Source organism: Ambystoma mexicanum, chromosome 6q, assembly GCF_040938575.1.
Source record: "Ambystoma mexicanum isolate Mex_15411 chromosome 6q, UKY_AmexF1_1, whole genome shotgun sequence".
Classification (NCBI taxonomy): domain Eukaryota; kingdom Metazoa; phylum Chordata; class Amphibia; order Caudata; family Ambystomatidae; genus Ambystoma; species Ambystoma mexicanum.
The window spans coordinates 385413785-385434801 of record NC_090937.1 but is presented as its reverse complement, the minus strand read 5'-3'; positions in this window follow the sequence as shown (position 1 = coordinate 385434801).

The window sequence follows — 21017 nt, the reverse complement described above, 5'->3', positions numbered from 1 at the left end:
GGAGACATGAGTGGGGGCCTGGTGGAGGGTGCCCCTGGATGGTGGGGGGTGGGGGTGGTGGGAGACATGAGTGGGGGCCTGGTGGAGGCTGCCCCTGCACTGCTGCGGGTGGGGGTGGTGGGAGACATGGGTGGGGGCCTGGTAGAGGGTGCCCCTGGATGGTGGGGGGTGGGGGGGTGGGAGACATGAGTGGGGGCCTGGTGGAGGCTGCCCCTGCACTGCTGGGGGGTGGGGGTGGTGGGAGACATGAGTGGGGGCCTGGTGGCGGCTGCCCCTGCACTGCTGGGGGGTAGGGGTGCAGGGGGACATGAGTGGGGGCCTGGTGGAGGCTGCTCCTGCACTGCTGGGGGGTGGGGGTGGTGGGGGACATGAGTGGGGGCCTGGTGGAGGCTGACCCTGCACTGCTGGGGGGTGGGGGTGTGGGAGACATGAGTGGGGGACTGGTGGAGGCTGACCCTGGTGGCTGGGGGGTGGGGGTGGTGGGAGACATGAGTGGGGGCCTGGTGGAGGCTGCCCCTGCACTGCTGGGGGGTGGGGGTGGTGGGAGACATGAGTGGGGGCCTGGTGGAGGGTGCCCCTGGATTCTGGGAGGTGGGGGTGCAGGGGGACATGAGTGGTGGCCTGGTGGAGGCTGCCCAAACACTGCTGGGGGGTGGGGGTGGTGGGAGACATGAGTGGGGGCCTGGTGGAGGGTGCCCCTGGATGGTGGGGGGTGGGGGTGGTGGGAGACATGAGTGGGGGCCTGGTGGAGGCTGACCCTGCACTGCTGTGGGGTGGGGGGTGGTGGGAGACATGAGTGGGGGCCTGGTGGAGGGTGCCCCTGGATGGTGGGGGGTGGGGGTGGTGGGAGACATGAGTGGGGGCCTGGTGGAGGCTGACCCTGGTGGCTGGGGGGTGGGGGTGGTGGCAGACATGAGTGGGGGCCTGGTGGAGGCTGCCCCTGCACTGCTGGAGGGTGGGGGTGGTGGGAGACATGAGTGGGGGCCTGGTGGAGGGTGCCCCTGGATGGTGGGGGGTGGGGGTTGTGGGAGACATGAGTGGGGGCCTGGTGGAGGCTGACCCTGGTGGCTGGGGGGTGGGGGTGGTGGGAGACATGAGTGGGGGCCTGGTGGAGGCTGCCCCTGCACTGCTGGGGGGTGGTGGTGGTGGGAGACATTAGTGGGGGCCTGGTGGAGGCTGCCCCTGCACTGCTGGGGGGTGGGGGTGCAGGAGGACATGAGTGGGGGCCTGGTGGAGGCTGCCCCTGCACTGCTGGGGGTGGGGGTGGTGGGAGACATGAGTGGGGGCCTGGTGGAGGCTGACCCTGGTGGCTGGGGGGTGGGGGTTGTGGGAGACATGAGTGGGGGCCTGGTGGAGGCTGCCCCTGCACTGCTGGGGGGTGGTGGTGGTGGGAGACATTAGTGGGGGCCTGGTGGAGGCTGCCCCTGCACTGCTGGGGGGTGGGGGTGCAGGGGGACATGAGTGGGGGCCTGGTGGAGGCTGCCCCTGCACTGCTGGGGGGTGGGGGTGGTGGGAGACATGAGTGGGGGCCTGGTGGAGGGTGCCCCTGGATGCTGGGGGGTGGGGGTGCAGGGGGACATGAGTGGGGGCCTGGTGGAGGCTGCCCCTGCACTGCTGGGGGGTGGGGGTGGTGGGAGACATGAGTGGGGGCCTGGTGGAGGCTTCCCCTGCACTGCTGGGGGGTGGGGGTGGTGGGAGACATGAGTGGGGGCCTGGTGGAGGGTGCCCCTGGATGGTGGGGGGTGGGGGTGGTGGGAGACATGAGTGGGGGCCTGGTGGAGGCTGACCCTGCACTGCTGGGGGGTGGGGGTGGTGGGAGACATGAGTGGGGGCCTGGTGGAGGCTGACCCTGGTGGCTGGGGGGTGGGGGTGGTGGGAGACATGAGTGGGGGCCTGGTGGAGGCTGCCCCTGCACTGCTAGGGGGTGGGGTGGTGGGAGACATGAGTGGGGGCCTGGTGGAGGCTGCCCCTGCACTGCTGGGGGGTGGGGGTCCAGGGGGACATGAGTGGGAGCCTGGTGGAGGCTGCCCCTGCACTGCTGGGGGTGGGGGTGGTGGGAGACATGAGTGGGGGCCTGGTGGAGGCTGACCCTGCACTGCTGGGGGGTGGGGGTGGTGGGAGACATGAGTGGGGGCCTGGTGGAGGGTGCCCCTGGATGGTGGGGGGTGGGGGTGGTGGGAGACATGAGTGGGGGCCTGGTGGAGGCTGACCCTGCACTGCTGGGGGGTGGGGGTGGTGGGAGACATGAGTGGGGGCCTGGTGGAGGCTGACCCTGGTGGCTGGGGGGTGGGGGTGGTGGGAGACATGAGTGGGGGCCTGGTGGAGGCTGCCCCTGCACTGCTGGGGGGTGGGGGTGGTGGGAGACATGAGTGGGGGCCTGGTGGAGGCTGCCCCTGCACTGCTGGGGGGTGGGGGTGCAGGGGGACATGAGTGGGGGCCTGGTGGAGGCTGCCCCTGCACTGCTGCGGGTGGGGGTGGTGGGAGACATGAGTGGGGGCCTGGTGGAGGGTGCCCCTGGATGGTGGGGGGTGGGGGTGGTGGGAGACATGAGTGGGGGCCTGGTGGAGGCTGCCCCTGCACTGCTGGGGGGTGGGGGTGGTGGGAGACATGAGTGGGGGCCTGGTGGAGGGTGCCCCTGGATGGTGGGGGGTGGGGGTGGTGGGAGACATGAGTGGGGGCCTGGTGGAGGCTGCCCCTGCACTGCTGGGGGGTGGGGGTGGTGGGAGACATGAGTGGGGGCCTGGTGGAGGCTGACCCTGGTGGCTGGGGGGTGGGGGTGGTGGGAGACATGAGTGGGGGCCTGGTGGAGGCTGCCCCTGCACTGCTGGGGGGTGGGGGTGGTGGGAGACATGAGTGGGGGCCTGGTGGAGGCTGACCCTGCACTGCTGGGGGGTGGGGGTGCAGGGGGACATGAGTGGGGGCCTGGTGGAGGCTCTCCCTGCACTGCTGCGGGTGGTGGGAGACATGAGTGGGGGCCTGGTGGAGGGTGCCCCTGGATGGTGGGGGGTGGGGGTGGTGGGAGACATGAGTGGGGGCCTGGTGGAGGCTGCCCCTGCACTGCTGCGGGTGGGGGTGGTGGGAGACATGAGTGGGGGCCTGGTGGAGGGTGCCCCTGGATGGTGGGGGGTGGGGGTGGTGGGAGACATGAGTGGGGGCCTGGTGGAGGCTGCCCCTGCACTGCTGGGGGGTGGGGGTGGTGGGAGACATGAGTGGGGGCCTGGTGGCGGCTGCCCCTGCACTGCTGGGGGGTAGGGGTGCAGGGGGACATGAGTGGGGGCCTGGTGGAGGCTGCTCCTGCACTGCTGGGGGGTGGGGGTGGTGGGGGACATGAGTGGGGGCCTGGTGGAGGCTGACCCTGCACTGCTGGGGGGTGGGGGTGTGGGAGACATGAGTGGGGGACTGGTGGAGGCTGACCCTGGTGGCTGGGGGGTGGGGGTGGTGGGAGACATGAGTGGGGGCCTGGTGGAGGCTGCCCCTGCACTGCTGGGGGGTGGGGGTGGTGGGAGACATGAGTGGGGGCCTGGTGGAGGGTGCCCCTGGATTCTGGGAGGTGGGGATGCAGGGGGACATGAGTGGTGGCCTGGTGGAGGCTGCCCAAACACTGCTGGGGGGTGGGGGTGGTGGGAGACATGAGTGGGGGCCTGGTGGAGGGTGCCCCTGGATGGTGGGGGGTGGGGGTGGTGGGAGACATGAGTGGGGGCCTGGTGGAGGCTGACCCTGCACTGCTGTGGGGTGGGGGTGGTGGGAGACATGAGTGGGGGCCTGGTGGAGGCTGACCCTGGTGGCTGGGGGGTGGGGGTGGTGGGAGACATGAGTGGGGGCCTGGTGGAGGCTGCCCCTGCACTGCTGTGGGGTAGGGGTGGTGGGAGACATGAGTGGGGGCCTGGTGGAGGCTGCCCCTGCACTGCTGGGGGGTGGGGGTGGTGGGAGACATGAGTGGGGGCCTGGTGGAGGCTGACCCTGGTGGCTGGGGGTGGGGGTGGTGGGAGACATGAGTGTTGGCCTGGTGGAGGCTGCCCCTGCACTGTTGGGGGGTGGGGGTGCAGGGGGACATGAGTGGGGGCCTGGTGGAGTCTGCCCCTGCACTGCTGGGGGGTGGGGGTGGTGGGGGACATGAGTGGGGGCCTGGTGGAGGGTGCCCCTGGATGCTGGGGGGTGGGGGTGCAGGGGGACATGAGTGGGGGCCTGGTGGAGGCTGCCCCTGCACTGCTGGGGGGTGGGGGTGGTGGGAGACATGAGTGGGGGCCTGGTGGTGCTGCCCCTGCACTGCTGGGGGGTGGGGGTGGTGGGAGACATGAGTGGGGGCCTGGTGGAGGGTGCCCCTGCACTGTTGGGCGGTGGGGGTGGTGGGAGACATGAGTGGGGGCCTGGTGGAGGGTGTCCCTGGATGCTGGGGGGTGGGGGTGCAGGGGGACATGGGTGGGGGCCTGGTGGAGGGTGCCCCTGGATGCTGGGGGGTGGGGGTGCAGGGGGACATGAGTGGGGGCCTGGTGGAGGCTGCCCCTGCACTGCTGGGGGGTGGGGGTGGTGGGAGACATGAGTGGGGGCCTGGTGGAGGGTGCCCCTGGATGGCGGGGGGTGGGGGTGGTGGGAGACATGAGTGGGGGCCTGGTGGAGGCTGCCCCTGGATGGTGGGGGGTGGGGTGGTGGGAGACATGAGTGGGGGCCTGGTGGAGGCTGACCCTGGTGGCTGGGGGGTGGGGGTGGTGGGAGACATGAGTGGGGGCCTGGTGGAGGCTGCCCCTGCACTGCTGGGGGGTGGGGGTGCAGGGGGACATGAGTGGGGGCCTGGTGGAGTCTGCCCCTGCACTGCTGGGGGGTGGGGGTGGTGGGGGACATGAGTGGGGGCCTGGTGGAGGGTGCCCCTGGATGTTGGGGGGTGGGGGTGCAGGGGGACATGAGTGGGGGCCTGGTGGAGGCTGCCCCTGCACTGCTGGGGGGTGGGGGTGGTGGGAGACATGAGTGGGGGCCTGGTGGTGCTGCCCCTGCACTGCTGGGGGGTTGGGGTGGTGGGAGACATGAGTGGGGGCCTGGTGGAGGGTGCCCCTGCACTGTTGGGGGGTGGGGGTGGTGGGAGACATGAGTGGGGGCCTGGTGGAGGCTGCCCCTGGATGGTGGGGGGTGGGGTGGTGGGAGACATGAGTGGGGGCCTGGTGGAGGCTGACCCTGGTGGCTAGGGGGTGGGGGTGGTGGGAGACATGAGTGGGGGCCTGGTGGAGGCTGCCCCTGCACTGCTGGGGGGGTGGGGGTGGTGGGAGACATGAGTGGGGGCCTGGTGGAGGCTGCCCCTGCACTGCTGGGGGGTGGGGGTGCAGGGGGACATGAGTGGGGGCCTGGTGGAGGCTTCCCCTGCACTGCTGGGGGGTGGGGGTGGTGGGAGACATGAGTGGGGGCCTGGTGGAGGGTGCCCCTGGATGCTGGGGGATGGGGGTGCAGGGAGACATGAGTGGGGGCTTGGTGGAGGCTGCCCCTGCACTGCTGGGGGTGGGGGTGGTGGGAGACATGAGTGGGGGCCTCGTGGTGCTGCCCCTGCACTGCTGGGGGGTGGGGGTGGTGGGAGACATGAGTGGGGGCCTGGTGGAGGGTGCCCCTGGATGCTGGGGGGTGGGGGTGCAGGGGGACATGAGTGGGGGCCTGGTGGAGGGTGCCCCTGGATGGTGGGGGGTGTGGGTGGTGGGAGACATGAGTGGGGGCCTGGTGGAGGCTGACCCTGCACTGCTGGGAGGTGGGGGTGGTGGGAGACATGAGTGGGGGCCTGGTGGAGGCTGACCCTGGTGGCTGGGGGGTGGGGGTGGTGGGAGACATGAGTGGGGGCCTGGTGAAGGGTGCCCCTGGATGGTGTGGGGTGGGGGTGCAGGGGGACATGAGTGGGGGCCTGGTGGAGGCTGCCCCTGCACTGCTGGGGGGTGGGGGTGGTGGGAGACATGAGTGGGGGCCTGGTGGAGGCTGCCCCTGGATGGTGGGGGGTGGGGTGGTGGGAGACATGAGTGGGGGCCTGGTGGAGGCTGACCCTGGTGGCTAGGGGGTGGGGGTGGTGGGAGACATGAGTGGGGGCCTGGTGGAGGCTGCCCCTGCACTGCTGGGGGGGTGGGGGTGGTGGGAGACATGAGTGGGGGCCTGGTGGAGGCTGCCCCTGCACTGCTGGGGGGTGGGGGTGCAGGGGGACATGAGTGGGGGCCTGGTGGAGGCTTCCCCTGCACTGCTGGGGGGTGGGGGTGGTGGGAGACATGAGTGGGGGCCTGGTGGAGGGTGCCCCTGGATGCTGGGGGATGGGGGTGCAGGGAGACATGAGTGGGGGCTTGGTGGAGGCTGCCCTTGCACTGCTGGGGGTGGGGGTGGTGGGAGACATGAGTGGGGGCCTCGTGGTGCTGCCCCTGCACTGCTGGGGGGTGGGGGTGGTGGGAGACATGAGTGGGGGCCTGGTGGAGAGTGCCCCTGGATGCTGGGGGGTGGGGGTGCAGGGGGACATGAGTGGGGGCCTGGTGGAGGGTGCCCCTGGATGGTGGGGGGTGTGGGTGGTGGGAGACATGAGTGGGGCCCTGGTGGAGGCTGACCCTGCACTGCTGGGAGGTGGGGGTGGTGGGAGACATGAGTGGGGGCCTGGTGGAGGCTGACCCTGGTGGCTGGGGGGTGGGGGTGGTGGGAGACATGAGTGGGGGCCTGGTGAAGGGTGCCCCTGGATGGTGTGGGGTGGGGGTGCAGGGGGACATGAGTGGGGGCCTGGTGGAGGCTGCCCCTGCACTGCTGGGGGGTGGGGGTGGTGGGAGACATGAGTGGGGGCCTGGTGGAGGCTGACCCTGCACTGCTGGGAGTTGGGGGTGGTGGGAGACATGAGTGGGGGCCTGGTGGAGGCTGACCCTGGTGGCTGGGGGGTGGGGGTGGTGGGAGACATGAGTGGGGGCCTGGTGGAGGGTGCCCCTGGATGGTGGGGGGTGGGGGTGCAGGGGGACATGAGTGGGGGCCTGGTGGAGGCTGCCCCTGCACTGCTGGGGGGTGGGGGTGGTGGGAGACATGAGTGGGGACCTGGTGGAGGCTGTCCCTGCACTGCTGGGGGGTGGGGGTGGTGGGAGACATGCATTGTTGATCAGTAGTGCAAGGTGACATGTGGGTTGGCTGGGGGGCATGTCCATGGTGGATGGGCTGCCTGCGGGACATGAGCAGGGGTGCAGGGTAGTCCCCCGTGGTGTGGGCTGCCTGCAGGGGCCGGAGGACCCACACGGCCAATTCACGTGTAGTACTCCCCAGAACCCCTGAAATACACATACCCTGCTGAAATCGCGTGTGGAAATTCCCGCGCACCCCTGAAATACACGTACCCTGCTGAAATCGCGTGTGGAACTTCTCGCGCACCCCTGAAATACACGTACCCTGCTTGCACTGGGCTAATCGCGTGTGGAACTTCCCGCACACCCCTGAAATACACGTACCCTGCTGAAATCGCGTGTGGAGCTTCCCACGCACCCCTGAAATACACGTACCCTGCTCGCACTGGGCCAATCGCATGGGGAACTTCCCGCGCACCCCTGAAATACACGTACCCTGCTGAAATCGCGTGTGGAACTTCCCGCGCACCCCTGAAATACACGTACCCTGCTCGCACTGGGCCAATTGCGTGTGGAACTTCCCGCGCACCCATGTAATACACGTACCCTGCCGAAATCGCGTGTGAGACTTCCCGCGCACCCCGGTATACACGCACACGTAATTTTTTGTCAGCGGGTGTCCGTGTTTGTGGGTACCCCTTTGCACGTCATTTGTCCTGGAGGGCCACAGTATAGGACATTCTTCATGGCTGTATATAGGTGCTATTTGTTGGTGCACCTTTTGGCGCACATTTCTTCCAGGCGCAGAGACGCTACCGCCTGCTTTCTTGTGGCGGTCGTGTTTGTGCCTGTGCGCTGGTTTGAGCGTGCGCTTTTTTGCCCTATTCTATTCCATGAATACGTGTTGTAGGCGAGCGTGTGGGCGTTCCGCGCACTTGTACCCTGTACTTCCCCCGTGACGCCCACGTTTTGGCAAGTTGTTCCCCATTCCGAGTGTTACGCCCCGTGTTCCGCCTACTTTTGTTGCGTGCGCCGCGCTATGTGCGATTTTCGCTGTGGCCTGTGCGATTTCGCTGTGACCTGGCGCACGCTGTTAGATGGCCTGTGCGCCAACGTGCGCCGCACACTTTTTTTTCGCACATCCGATGGTTTTCTCGCGCACGGCCTTCCATGAATCGATGTGCGCTGCTTTTCGTGCGATTTTCGCACTTGCACTGCGATTTTCGCTATTCCACTGCGAATCGCACGTTTTTGCCCACTTGCGTCGCGCTAATTATTCCATGAATCGGCCTGTAAGTAAAAACATGCGCAACGTGCGCCCGTCCCCACCCACACTCATAATTGCCATTGGCTGGGAAACAGCCAATGGAATTCATATTCTTCATCCTGTTGCTATGCTAGGCTAGGCTGCAGTGTAACTGGCAGGTGGTGCGCTGTTTGCACACAGATTACATACTAGCGGGGCCACCGCTCTAGCGCCCCCCTAGCCTACGAGCTCCACGCACTTTACACAGAGGGAAATCTACATAAATCGGGACGCGCCCCTCTGTGAAGAGTCACAGGCTCAGCTGCAACCCGGCCAGCCACAAGAAGTCTCATGCAGAGCGGCAGATGAATTCACTGTAAATAAAGAATTCATCTGCCGCTCTGCAATATTTATTTGCCACCACTGCCCCACCAATATTATCTGCACACTCCCTAGGCCCTGGGGGCCCAATGTAAGCAGCCGCCACTGCTGTTAAGGCTAATTTCCTAAACCTAGTGAGTCCCCCAGCAGCTTTGTTGGATTTTTGGGGTTTATTTTTTTCTCCTGCTAAGAGTGAGACTCTTTTTCTCCCACTGTTAGGCATTATTTGAGAATATCCTTTGACTGTGAATGTGTTTTATGGGCTATGGGGTCTTTTACTCCATAGGGCTTCATGTGTTTTTGGTATGTGTGTTACACAGCACCCTCAGTGCAGTAACACAGGGGTGTCATAGTGACCCCCAAACATAGACTCCATACCCTGGGACTGACTACTGTCTCCCAGGGCATGTAAAGTCACCATTGGCTTTACTAGTCTCAAATTGTGAACAGAACCAGTACAAACCATCATATTGTGGAAGTACTGGTAGGGGTAATTCGATTGCCCCTGTGTCTGTTTTCCAAGGGGGCACTGTGCAGTCCCCCCTTGTTGAGTTTCTGGCTGGTGGCACTGGATACCACGCAAAATATTCCACCGGAATATTTCTTATGGGATTTTCCCATTGATTTTAAACGCACCACTTTTTGGTGCAATGTTAAAGATACCGCTGCTTTATTTATTTAATATTAAATTCACGGTTGGGTCTTTTTGCCAGGACTCGGTTTTAAAATGGCATTTGTGTTCGCCTCTGAAACTCTAATCCAAGTCGAGCCCTTTGTTCCACATTTTGGCGGGCTTCTGCACAGAAGCCCACCAAATGGTGCCACTCTGTCTGGGGTCTACAGGATGTGTGGGAGGGGGAATAGGCAAACTGGACTGAGTTGCCTTGGCAACTCAAGTCGCACTCTTGTGTGATTGACCCAGTGGTGAGCCGGCCAGCTCACCACTTAGCATGTTTGAGTGACAGCTAGGCTGTTGAATGGGGGTTTTTCTGCATAAAAGCAGGGCGTTGGGGACTGGAACTTCAGAAGTCGCCACAGGACCTAAAGAATCTGAAGAGGGGAGAAGCTGAGCCATGTACAACTACGACACCACCGTTGGAGCCCTGCTGTACGAACTCATCACTTCCCCGACGACAGAGGAGATCTTCTTCCAGGAGAGTCTTCTTCCCTTTGAGCTGGTGGGACCAACCAGTTCGCCTTTTTCGCCTTCCAGGACGTCTCGTGGTCGAATTGCCAGTGCCAAGCACCCCGACAACCGGATAGCCATGCTTCACCACTGACCGCGAATAAAAGGGTCGTACCTTTTAATCGGGAGCTCTGCGGCTGGTTTCTTCCCTGGCAGTGCAACGACCTCCAGCTTTCTTCCTCGTTGAGATCATCTCTTCCTCTGGTCGAAGCCACGACTTGCACCCGCTGCCAGGAACAACTGCCACCGCTGGAGCTTTCTCACCATTTCAGGTACTGTGTCCCGCCTGGCCTCCATTGCAAAGGACTGTCCAAGGTGTCCCGTAAATCCTTGACTTTCCATCTGGGTTGGCCTCCAAACCTTCTAACATTGTCTTTCTGAACTGATCCAACCTCTTTTTGACCTTTTCTGCAAAGACTTTGAGTGCATTTCCACTGTGTGATCTTGGGCACATTCCGCCTTTCTCTCTCTAAGAGTGGGCCTGGCCTATGAATGTTTGGCTCTACAGTAGACCCTGCCTTTCCTGACTTGTTGTGGTTTCTTAAAAGTGTTGGTACTGTGTGATTTCCATGCTCTGCCTTTTCTCTCCCTTTTTAACGAATTATTGGAGTGCTATCTAAGGTTACACGCTCACCTCTGTTTTGCTAAATAAGTGGCGTCTTAACCTAGACTTGTCGAATAATTAGCTAGGGAGGTGTATATACTTATAGTGACTGTGTTTGAACTTGCTTGATATATTAGTGCCAGTGTATTTTTATAAAGTGTGTTTTATATAAATAATTATATACTTTTAATACCAAAGCTCTGGTCAGTGTTTGCTTGTGCTACTGTATTTTTTGCCCTATTGTGTATACTCTACATACTGCCTAACTCTTCTTGAGAGAAGTCTGACTGCTCAGCCACAGCTACCAGGTAAATCTGGGTGGTGCAGACTGCTACCAATTGGGTTTACTGCTTACTCCTGTAGTCTTAAACTTTTTGCAGTGGTCCCTAAGGGAACTGCACAGGTTTCTGCCTAACAGATTAGAAGAAGTAAATGACTCCTTGTTAGGAAACCCTACAACTCCCTTGCCTGCTCAGAAACCACACCCTCTGTCCACAGAGACCTCCACAGGTCCTACACTCACTCCTGAATTTATTGCACTTGAGAAAATGAGACTTGAATTGGAAGTGAAACGTATTGATGCACAAACTGCCATGAAACATCAAGAATTAAGGCTCAGAGAAATGGAGATGGCTCATGCTTTAGAGATGAAGAAATTGTCTGTAGAAAATGCTTCTCTCCCAGGATCTTTTAGGTCTTCCAGCCCTAAGAGAACCTGTATGCCAAAGGAAATGATTGGTATGTATGAGACTAAACTTGATGTTTTGGATTGGTTAGCAATGTTTGAGTACAATCATGGGATTCAAGGTATCTCAGGGATTCAGCTGATTCCCTGGCTTTTCTCTAGGCATCCCCCTGTTGCAAGCGATGTTGTAATGGAGTTGGGGGATGAGGATAAACAGGATTATGAGTGTGTGAAGCTAGCTTTGATAGCTAGATTTGGGAAGACCCCTTCCCAGTACCGTAGGAGGTTTAGGAACTTCAAAAAGCATGATCGTACCCCTTGGGCTACCTGGGTGTGTGACTGTTTGAAAAACTTAGATGGTTGGGTTAAGGGTTACAAATTGAACCCTTATGAAGGTTTGAGGAATCTTGTTATGTTGGAGTCAATTTATGATGCCTGCTCTCCTGAGCTTAGACAACACTTGTCTGATTCAATGATTCAAAGGAGATAGATCCTAAGAAGTTAGCTAAGGCTGCTGGCTTGTGGGTTGCCAACAGGGCTACTCACAAGGATTCTGGGGCAACTCAGAAAAAGGATGAGGGAAAGCAGCCAAAGAAAGATGACAAGGAGAATTCCAATACCTCCCATCCAGAAGAGGTCCCCAAACATAACCAGTGTAAGCCCCAAGGAAAACCAAATAGGGCTAGTGTACCTCCTGGTGCCAAACCAGAGGTAGGTCAGTACAGACCCCCATTCCAGAGAGCATTTGGTAAATGCTTTAGTTGTGGGTCAACTGACCATGTGAGAGGAGATCCCAGATGCAAGGGTAACCCTGCAGGGGTCAGCACTACCTCCTTAGCCTTCTCCCCAGAGGGAGAAGTCCAGATGGCTAGTGCTCACTTTCACTTGTTTGCTGAAGAACCGTTGGCTCTTCAAGCAACTGTATCCTTAAAGTCCAAGGGTCTGGGTAAGAAACCACATAGTGATGTGTATGATTTCATTTCTGAAAACTCTAGGGAGTATTATGTGGACAGTGTTTTTTTCAATGGCCAGGACACCCCTGCCATGAGAGACACTGGGGCCAGCAGAACAGTTGTGGACAAAAGATATTTCAGGCCTGAGGATGTTGCTAAGTCACCCAAAGGCCCCACCAAACTTGCTGGAGGCCCTGTCCAAATGGTTCCTATTCTACCAGCTCTCATTCAGTATAACAAAATGACATTGAGGATCCCTGTCAGTATTTACAGTGAGGTGCCAGGAAGAGTCCTGTTGGGGAATGATCTAAAAACTCTAGGAGAAGTATCCAGTACCCCCAGGCCTCCCAGTATGGAGAAGCAGAACCAAACCAAATTGGCTAGAGAGGCCACCTTAAGGGACCAATCTGAGCCTGTGGGAACCTCTACAGACAACCCCACTACAAGCCCTGGTGATAGTAAGTTGACCTCTAACCCAGGCAAATTTCAGGCAAGTATGTTAGGGAAATGGGAGCCCAAACCAAGCTCCATCATTGTTCCCCCAGTTTTAAAGTTTCTGACTCGCCCTGCTTCTGAGGAAGAGTTGGATAGACCAACTGGACCCCTCTCTAGGCCTAAGAGAACTGGTAATTCTCAGTGCTGGTGGAAAACCAGAAAAGAAAAGTCTAAGGCCAAAAACCTTCAAACTGTTGGACCTTCTATAGAAGACTCCAACCCAAATCCTAATGCTAAGAGAAAAACTCCTAAAGTAGGTAATGTTAGATCTAAGAGGAAGGGGAAGCATGTACCTTGCTTTTCCCCAGCCCCTCCAACCAAGATGCCTGAGACACAACCTGCTCCCAAAAGAGAGGTGGTGAGGAAACCTGGAGGCCCCTCTAGAGCTAAGGGAATCCTTTATAAGGACCCCTTGAAAAAGCCTATCACAGGTTCAGGAGTTGTACCAACTTCTCAGGGACTGGTCAACCAGATTTCCTATAGATTTAAAAAGAAAGATGTCGCTCAAAGGATGTGTAGGTCATATAGCTTACAAAGGAAAACCTTAGATTTTAACCCTTTAGACCCCAATGATCTTGTGTATACATTGTATTGATAGTGTTGTGTTGGTTTAAGTAGTGTTACTGTGATTATTTTACTGTGTGCTGAGTTACAAAGGCCTTGCAATAAATGTGTCTATATTTTTAATATAAACACCTGTCTGGGAGTAATTTGTAAGTCTCCTTGCTCTGTGTGCTCATTGAGGTCCTACAGTCACCCTCACCGCTCCTGAGACCTAGTCAAGACCGCCTGCCATAGCTACCTTGATTGGTCTGGCTTGTCCACTGGTTACCCTGTTCCAAGAACCTAGGCTGGCCTTCTGAACCTCTGCCCACCAGGTCAGAATTCAGAAATCCATCTTACCACCCAACAAGGCTGAAACATGTGTATGGGGTTGCTGTTGGTACTCTGATTCAGAAGGGAATTGCCATAGCATTTCGGTGCTGTACTGCCCATGTGTGCGGGACAAAGAGTGATATGCAAATGGATATTTCCAATCTGTGAAAGGTACAGTGAGCAAAAAGCGATGGCTGCGAACTCTCAAAGTGGGAAAAAAAACACAGAACAGGTTATCATGCCATGTTCTTTCTGGAGAGGGGCGCCTGTTACCTTTTTTGAAACTGTTTCAGAATACAGTCATATCCATTCTGACGCACTCTGCTTAACAAACACTTCGCCCAATCCCTTTTATCAACATCATGGATTTCACAAGCCATCTCAATCACTTCATTCCATTGGAGGATATCAGAACCCTCCACATACTCACCACACACCAACCAAATCTTTCATAAACTTGGTGGCAGGGTACCTGACACTCTCAACTGGTTTAGCTGAAGTCTCCACTCTAGCTATCTCTAGCTGGATTTGCTGACATTCAGTGTCCTTGTCTTTGAGTTCAAGATCCCTATTCTTGCCAACTCCTCTTTCTTAAGTACAGTTTCTATTTCCAAACTTTTACATTCAAAGGCAGATTTCATCCTTAATAATTCAAGTTCCAAGGAATTCCCTGAAGAAACATTGCTGCAGGTCAGACCAGAGGCAGCAGGAGTGGTGGTATTCCCAGAATCAGTAACAACCCCGTGGGCAGGGTCCTCATTGGTTACACCCCCCCCCCCCGCATCATCAAGAGTTTCACAATCAGTCTGGCAGTCCACCAGGGCAGCTATCAGCTCCGCCCTGCAAGGTTACACACTGATTCTTAAATCCATTAGCATCCCACTGCTGCCACCAGTGTAAAGACTGGAGGGGGGGTCTGTACTCCTGCTTTCTATATGGCAGAGGAGAAACACAGAGCAACCCAGCCAAGATTCTCTATTCGGTAGCGAAGGTCAAGCAATGAAAGGTTTCAGCTCTCAGGAGGTGATGCAGGCTGGTTCTTAAGTACAGTGTAGTCCCCAAGCATCCACAAAGGAATGTCCACAGACTATGTTAGTGAAAACGCTGCTCTTTATATAAATAAGGTTCACGTTATGTACACAATCACAATAATACACTTTGTATTCTGTTAGTACTATAATCGCAAATATATACAAGTCTACGTGGTACCACTCTTAAATATCGATTCCTTCGAAATGCATCAACTGCTAACAGTTCAAATGACATATGAATCAGATTGCAAGATGAATCAATGATAGACACAGAAAGAAAGTATGTTAAATCAAGCAATGGCAGAACAGTCTATCGCACGTTAATGAGACAGTTTGGTATGAGGGTCCCCCCATCTGGTCAACCTGTGAATAGTTCTTTGTCAGGTCATCGACGGGGCCCTTCTTGAGTGAACTCTCTTCAAGGGAGGAGCCATGGGTCGTCAAGATTCCTGGTTGAAGGAAAGGTGAATGTTGTCGTTGAGGCATCAGTTTCGGTCCTTGCAGTGCTTGTTGACGATCAGTTGAAAACGTCCGCCAACAGATGAGGCGTGCGTTGCACCTCGATGACCGTAGTTTATCTCTGAGGTCTGAGTAAATGAAGAACTTTGGGCCAGCAAGGGCGTTGGGTCGTCGGTGTCTGGCGTCAGCGATCAGGACAGGACCCTACCTAGCATCTGGATCTTCTCTGGCATCCTTGAGGTCTTCGGGTGGCGGGAAACCCACCGGTGGATTCTCCTCAGTTGTCGGCGATCTTGAATTTCTCTGTCAGAAGGAAAGCGGTCAGAGGTGATGAACAAGAGAGTCCCTGTTTCAAAGTGTTCTTAGGCAATAGAGCACACTGGCTCCTGTCGACGAGATAACAGCGGTACCTTAGTCGACGATGGACAGATGTCCGGGCGCTTCTCTTCAGATTCCTTGATGGTGCTTTCTCAGGAGCCCAAAAACATGCACTAGGAGTGCAGGGTCGTATGCCCAACCATGGGTGCCATAAGGGTATCCCAAGGGTCTATTCACCAAACAAAAACGTGGAAGAGCTATACCGCCAGGAGTACCACATGAACTTCTGCATGGAAAATAAGTCAGAAAACATGATAAAAAGCAATAAAGGACAAAGATACAGAGGCCCTGTCCCTCTGATGCATTTTCAGCATCACAGTACTGATCCCAAAATATTAATCTGGGTTCTTTCCTTCCATCTTTGAGTCACCTGTCTGTAGCCTTTGACACGAGTAAACACTCAATTCTCCTTGACCGTCTCCACTCCCATGGAATCCATGGATCCGCTCACAAATGGATCGCCCCTTTCCTCAACAACAGGAAACAAATAACCCTCCTCTCCCCTTTTGTCTCAGCTGCTCACTCAGTTAATACAGGAGTCCTATCTGCTCTCCTATTCAACCTCTATATGTCCACCCTCCATGGAATTATCTGCCTGCAAAATATCCTGTGCTACAACTATGCCGAAGAACCCAAATTATCCTTAAAATCCACAACTCAAACTCAAACCCCCAGTTTGACCTCGCTGCCTGCCTCCTAGATATCGACCATTGGATGGCCTCAAACCACCTCCTCCTAAACCCCACTAAATTCGAAATCATGGTATGCGGCAACACTCAGCTTCTACTTCATCCACTTCCTTGTCCCCCTTCCATGGTCCAACCCCCACTCCCTCCATCTCAGTAAAAAACCTTGGATGCACTATGGACTCCGGCCTAACCCTCTCCCGACAGGTCAACAACGTCTCCAAAAGTTGTCACTACCATCTCAAAATTATGAGACGCATTTTTCCTTACCTCTCCTTCCCAAACAGACTTGCTGTTGTTATGTCCATTGTAATGTTGAGACTAGACTATGCCAACTCCCTATGCCTAGGAGTCCTGGAATACCACCATAATAAACTCCAAAGGGCGCAAAACGCTGCTGCTAAACTGCTCCTCGCACTGGGTCCAAGAGACCACAAAACCTTACCGCCCACCCCGCACCCTAATATCAAGCACTGCCCTCCTTTTAGTGATCCCAACCACCAACTCCGTCAGGATTGGAGGATCCTCGTTCTCAGCATTGGCCCCGACTCTGTGGAACTCGGTTCCACCACACATCTGACACACCCAAGACTATATGACATTCTGCAAATTACTAAAAACATGGCTCTTTCCATAAAGCCAAGAACAACCGTTAAGATGCGTCTGAACTCCAGAGAGTTCAGACGCCTACTGATTAGGAAAAGATTAAATATATTTATATGGAACTGATGGATGGAATGGAGTGGAGTGGATGGTGTGGATGGATGGACTGCATCGGGTGGGATGGAATGGATGGATGAAACGGATGGATGGGGCGGATGGACGGAATGGATGGAGTGGATGGAGTGGATGAAATGTATGGAATGGACTAAATGGATGGAGTGGATGAAGTGGATGCAGTGGATGAAGTGAATGGAGTGGATGAGGTGGATGAGGTTGAAGCAGGGGATGAGGTGGATGGAGTGGATAGAGTGGATGAAGTGGATGGAGTGGATGAAATGGATGGAGTGGATAAAATTGACGGAATGGATGGAATGGAATGGATGGATGGGATGGAATGGATGGAATGGATGGATAGGACTGACGGAATGGACGGAATGAATGGAAAGGATGCAAGCGATGGACGCATGTGGAAGCAATGGATGGAATGGATGGCATAGATGCATGTGGAATGAACGGAGTGTATGTATACAGAGTTGATGGATGGAGTTGACGGAATGGATGCATATGGAGTTGATGGATAATGGAGTGGTTGTAGTGGATGGAATTGATTGATGGAGCGAATGGAACGGATGGAGTGGATAAAACTGATGGAATGGATGGATGCAATGGATGAATGAAGGTGATGAAGTGATGGAGGACATCGGATTGACGGAACAAACTGATGGAATGAATAGATAAAGAAATGGAAGAAATGGAAGGATGAATCAATGGAGTGGATAGATTGAATGTGTGGATGAGTGAAATGGAGGAGATAGATGGATGGATTAATGTGATCGATGTAATGAATGGATGATGGAGAGGGGAGAAGTGGATGGGTGCATCAACGGTATGGATGGATGGAATGAATGGATGAAGAAATGGACGGATGCCTTGATGTAATGGCTAGATGGACTGACTGAATGGATGTAATTACCCCACACTCTAGTGTGTATCCACCGTGCCTCTGTGTACCCTTCTCCCCTGTGCCCAGGCCCCTCTCTCAGTATCTGTCATTATGCCTGTGGCATCCTGTTCCCGTGATGTAGCTATGCATTCCATGAATTACCCAAAACTCTCACCACCTTATGTGCCCACTGTGCCCACTGTGCCCATGTGTCTCTGTGTACACTGCTTTCTTGTTCCCCATGCCGTTCCTATATATCCGTACGCCCCGTCCTGTCACCATAAGCTCTGCCTGTGTCACTGTGTATCCGTGTGTTGATGTGCTCCCTGCCATCACGTTCACATGCCTGGTCCTGGGCCCCTTAAGAAAGAGCCAACATATCATATCACATCACTACGCCTACTCTCTACTATACACAATCACTCAACTAGAACACAGCTATAGCCCTGATAAATTCGTCCAAGCTGTTCACATACAAACACTACCCCATGAACACCTCATCACCCTAATAAAACGCAGCAATCCAATGTCTTTCCGGCCTAGCTGCTTACATAAGCATCCCTCAGGCCTAACACAGCCAAACCCAGTCTGGATGTCCATCCACCCGACTGCACACATCCAACTGCTAACCTCAACACCACACTTAACGCTAGGATGCAGCTACCATCCGGCAATTACATCAACAGCACACATAACTGGTGCACCCACACCATATGACACCATCTCTCCACTAACCTGAACTGCGGTTCCCAAGGGTGTTCAACCTACCAGCACTTTCAGATCATACCAATGATATATAGAGCACAATACAAATGCAAAGTAACATAATATCACATAACATAACCTCTGCAGTTTTTCCTGGACTCTCCAATCGCCTGTTTACTTCAGATCTTATTGCAGCTCCTTTCTTTCCAAGCTGTTCATATCTTATCACGTGATTTTTGGTGTGTACTCAGGCTATTTTCTCTTCAGGTTTTGTACATAATTGTCTTCATCAGGATCTGTCCTGCTGTTGCCCATACCAAAGAGGCTGTTCAACCCAAAAACGGACCTCTTGCTCGCTATGTGAGACAGACAATGTGCTGTTGGAACATCTATTTCAATAGCTATGAACACCTTAGACTTTCCCATACTATAAGGTAGGAGTGCACATACATAGCAGTCCTCCTCGGAGGTTTGTTGACCCACCTCTTTCACATGGTGGTACCATAAATTGTTTCCCAAGTGTGCCTTGCTGTCAAGGTAATTATTGAACTCATAATCATGCTCTAATGCATGTCTCTTAGGTCTCTTTCTTCCCTCATGAGCCCTAATTATCATCACATGAAGCACATCAGCATAACTCTTTCTTACAGTAGGAATCAAAGGGACATTAGTCAGTAAACTTGGTGTTTTTACATGTACTACTGGTATAGGATCGGTCGCAAACGATCTCCTTCTTTGCCTCTCCTTACAGATCTGTATCTGGTGCTCAAGGAAAATCTCTCTAGCATTCTTTCCAAAATAAGGATCTCTAGTGACATTTGTCATAAAACTAGGTGCTTTCTCATGCACCACAAGAGTAGGAATAATCATATAAGGCCTTGGCTCTTTTGCAATTTGAACCTCGCTTTTAACTTCAGGTGTAGGGAAAGTTAAGGGGACTTTCCCCTTCCTTGGATTTATAGTGTATGCAGCATGAATTACCAAGATCAGAATGACGGCAAAAAACATCAAACAGGTGTAGATTATGCACCAGTAGAAGATGCCCCACCAACGTGATGGCGCTTCATGTCCTCGTTGCTCACCCTGTCGAATAGCTAAGTTGCTTATGGACCACATGATTTGCCTGTAATTATCTTTAAGGAAAACAAAAATACTTTATTCAGGCAATCTCATAAACCCCTCTGGTAGCTGCAGGATTTGTTTCACAATTTCACATGCAACTTGCTGATTGCTGGACGATTAGTAGCATTCCAGAAAAGGACAAATGAATCGTTCTTTTGCCAAACGAGGTAGGGATGTGCTTTGCGTAGGTAATAAAAAGTTAATTCCAATAGATTGTGAACGTCTTAATGCGACAACCGCATTCATCTTGCTTATGATGAAACGTCATACATTTGGTGGATCTGTTCCATTATATCATGCAACAATCGATTAAGAGCAAGCGGATTCCTTGGATTTCTCAGAAATGTGCAAACATCAGTTTGCCTGCCAACAAGATGAGGATGTTCTTCAATCAGGAAGTGGAAGACCATGCCACACAGTATTATAAGCATCGTCGTTAGACAGAACCATTAATTTGTTCTTGAAACTGTGTCAAGGAATGAAGGAATATAATTGCAAAGTTCACGTATCAGCCAATTTATTGCAGGTCGATTTCTGGGATCCCTCAGAAATACACAAGTGCTTGTGCGCCGTCCAACAAGGTGAGGATGCTTACAAACCAAGAGGTGAAGAATCAACCCAAGTAGTTTATAAAAGTCTCTATCATGCAGAACCATCTGTATGTTCAAAGAAACGTTCAGGCAATTGTCTGATCTGGTTTAAGATTGCTGCTAAAAGCCGTCTAATCGTTGGACCGTTCTTAGGATCTTGGAGAAAAGTACGAACGTCAACATGATGGCCAACAAGAGCGGGAAAAGCTTGGAGTATAAAGATGAAAATGGCAAAAAGTAGTCTGTGTAAGTCCATATCAGTGAGTACCATATGATCTTGCACAAAGAAATTCTGTTTGAAATGAGTCTGGAAACTGCTCTCTTTTCCAGTCGTCAAACTCAAAATCCAGATCTGGCATTTCTCTGCTCTTTCTTTTACAATCCAAAGTCAAAGATCAAAACCTCTGTGGCTTAAAAACAAGATTTTTGTCTACTCTCTGCTGTAGCAAATGCAAATAGAGCTCCAGGAGAGCCACAGTCCAATGTACTATTTGTCTATCCTTAGATAGTCTCTGCATCCTTCTTCCTTGTCATCGATCTTGTCTGCAATGCTGGACTACTTCTTCTTGACTTGCTTCCAAATGGGGTTGTGGTGCGGGAGTCTCTCCAGTGTAGATTTTTACGTCGCCTTGATGAATCCACGCTCTTCTTCCTGCCACTTTTACAGCTGATGGTGTTGTGTTTTCCACAATAAAGGGGCCACCAAACCTTGGCTCATGCCACTTTCTGGTAAAGTTACAAATTAGTACCTGGTCTCCCGGAAATACTTTTGTACAGAAGGTTCTTGCACTTGTGTTGTTGAATGGTCTTGTTCTGTCTTCTGAGCCCTACACCCGGTCCACTTGACTTTGTCTGAAATGACAGAAATACTTGAGGTCATACACGTCAAATAATCATGCAACTCTGTTCCTAACAATTCTGCAGTTGTCTGGCCATCACTCCCAACCCTTGATGGAGGGGTTAAAGGTGTT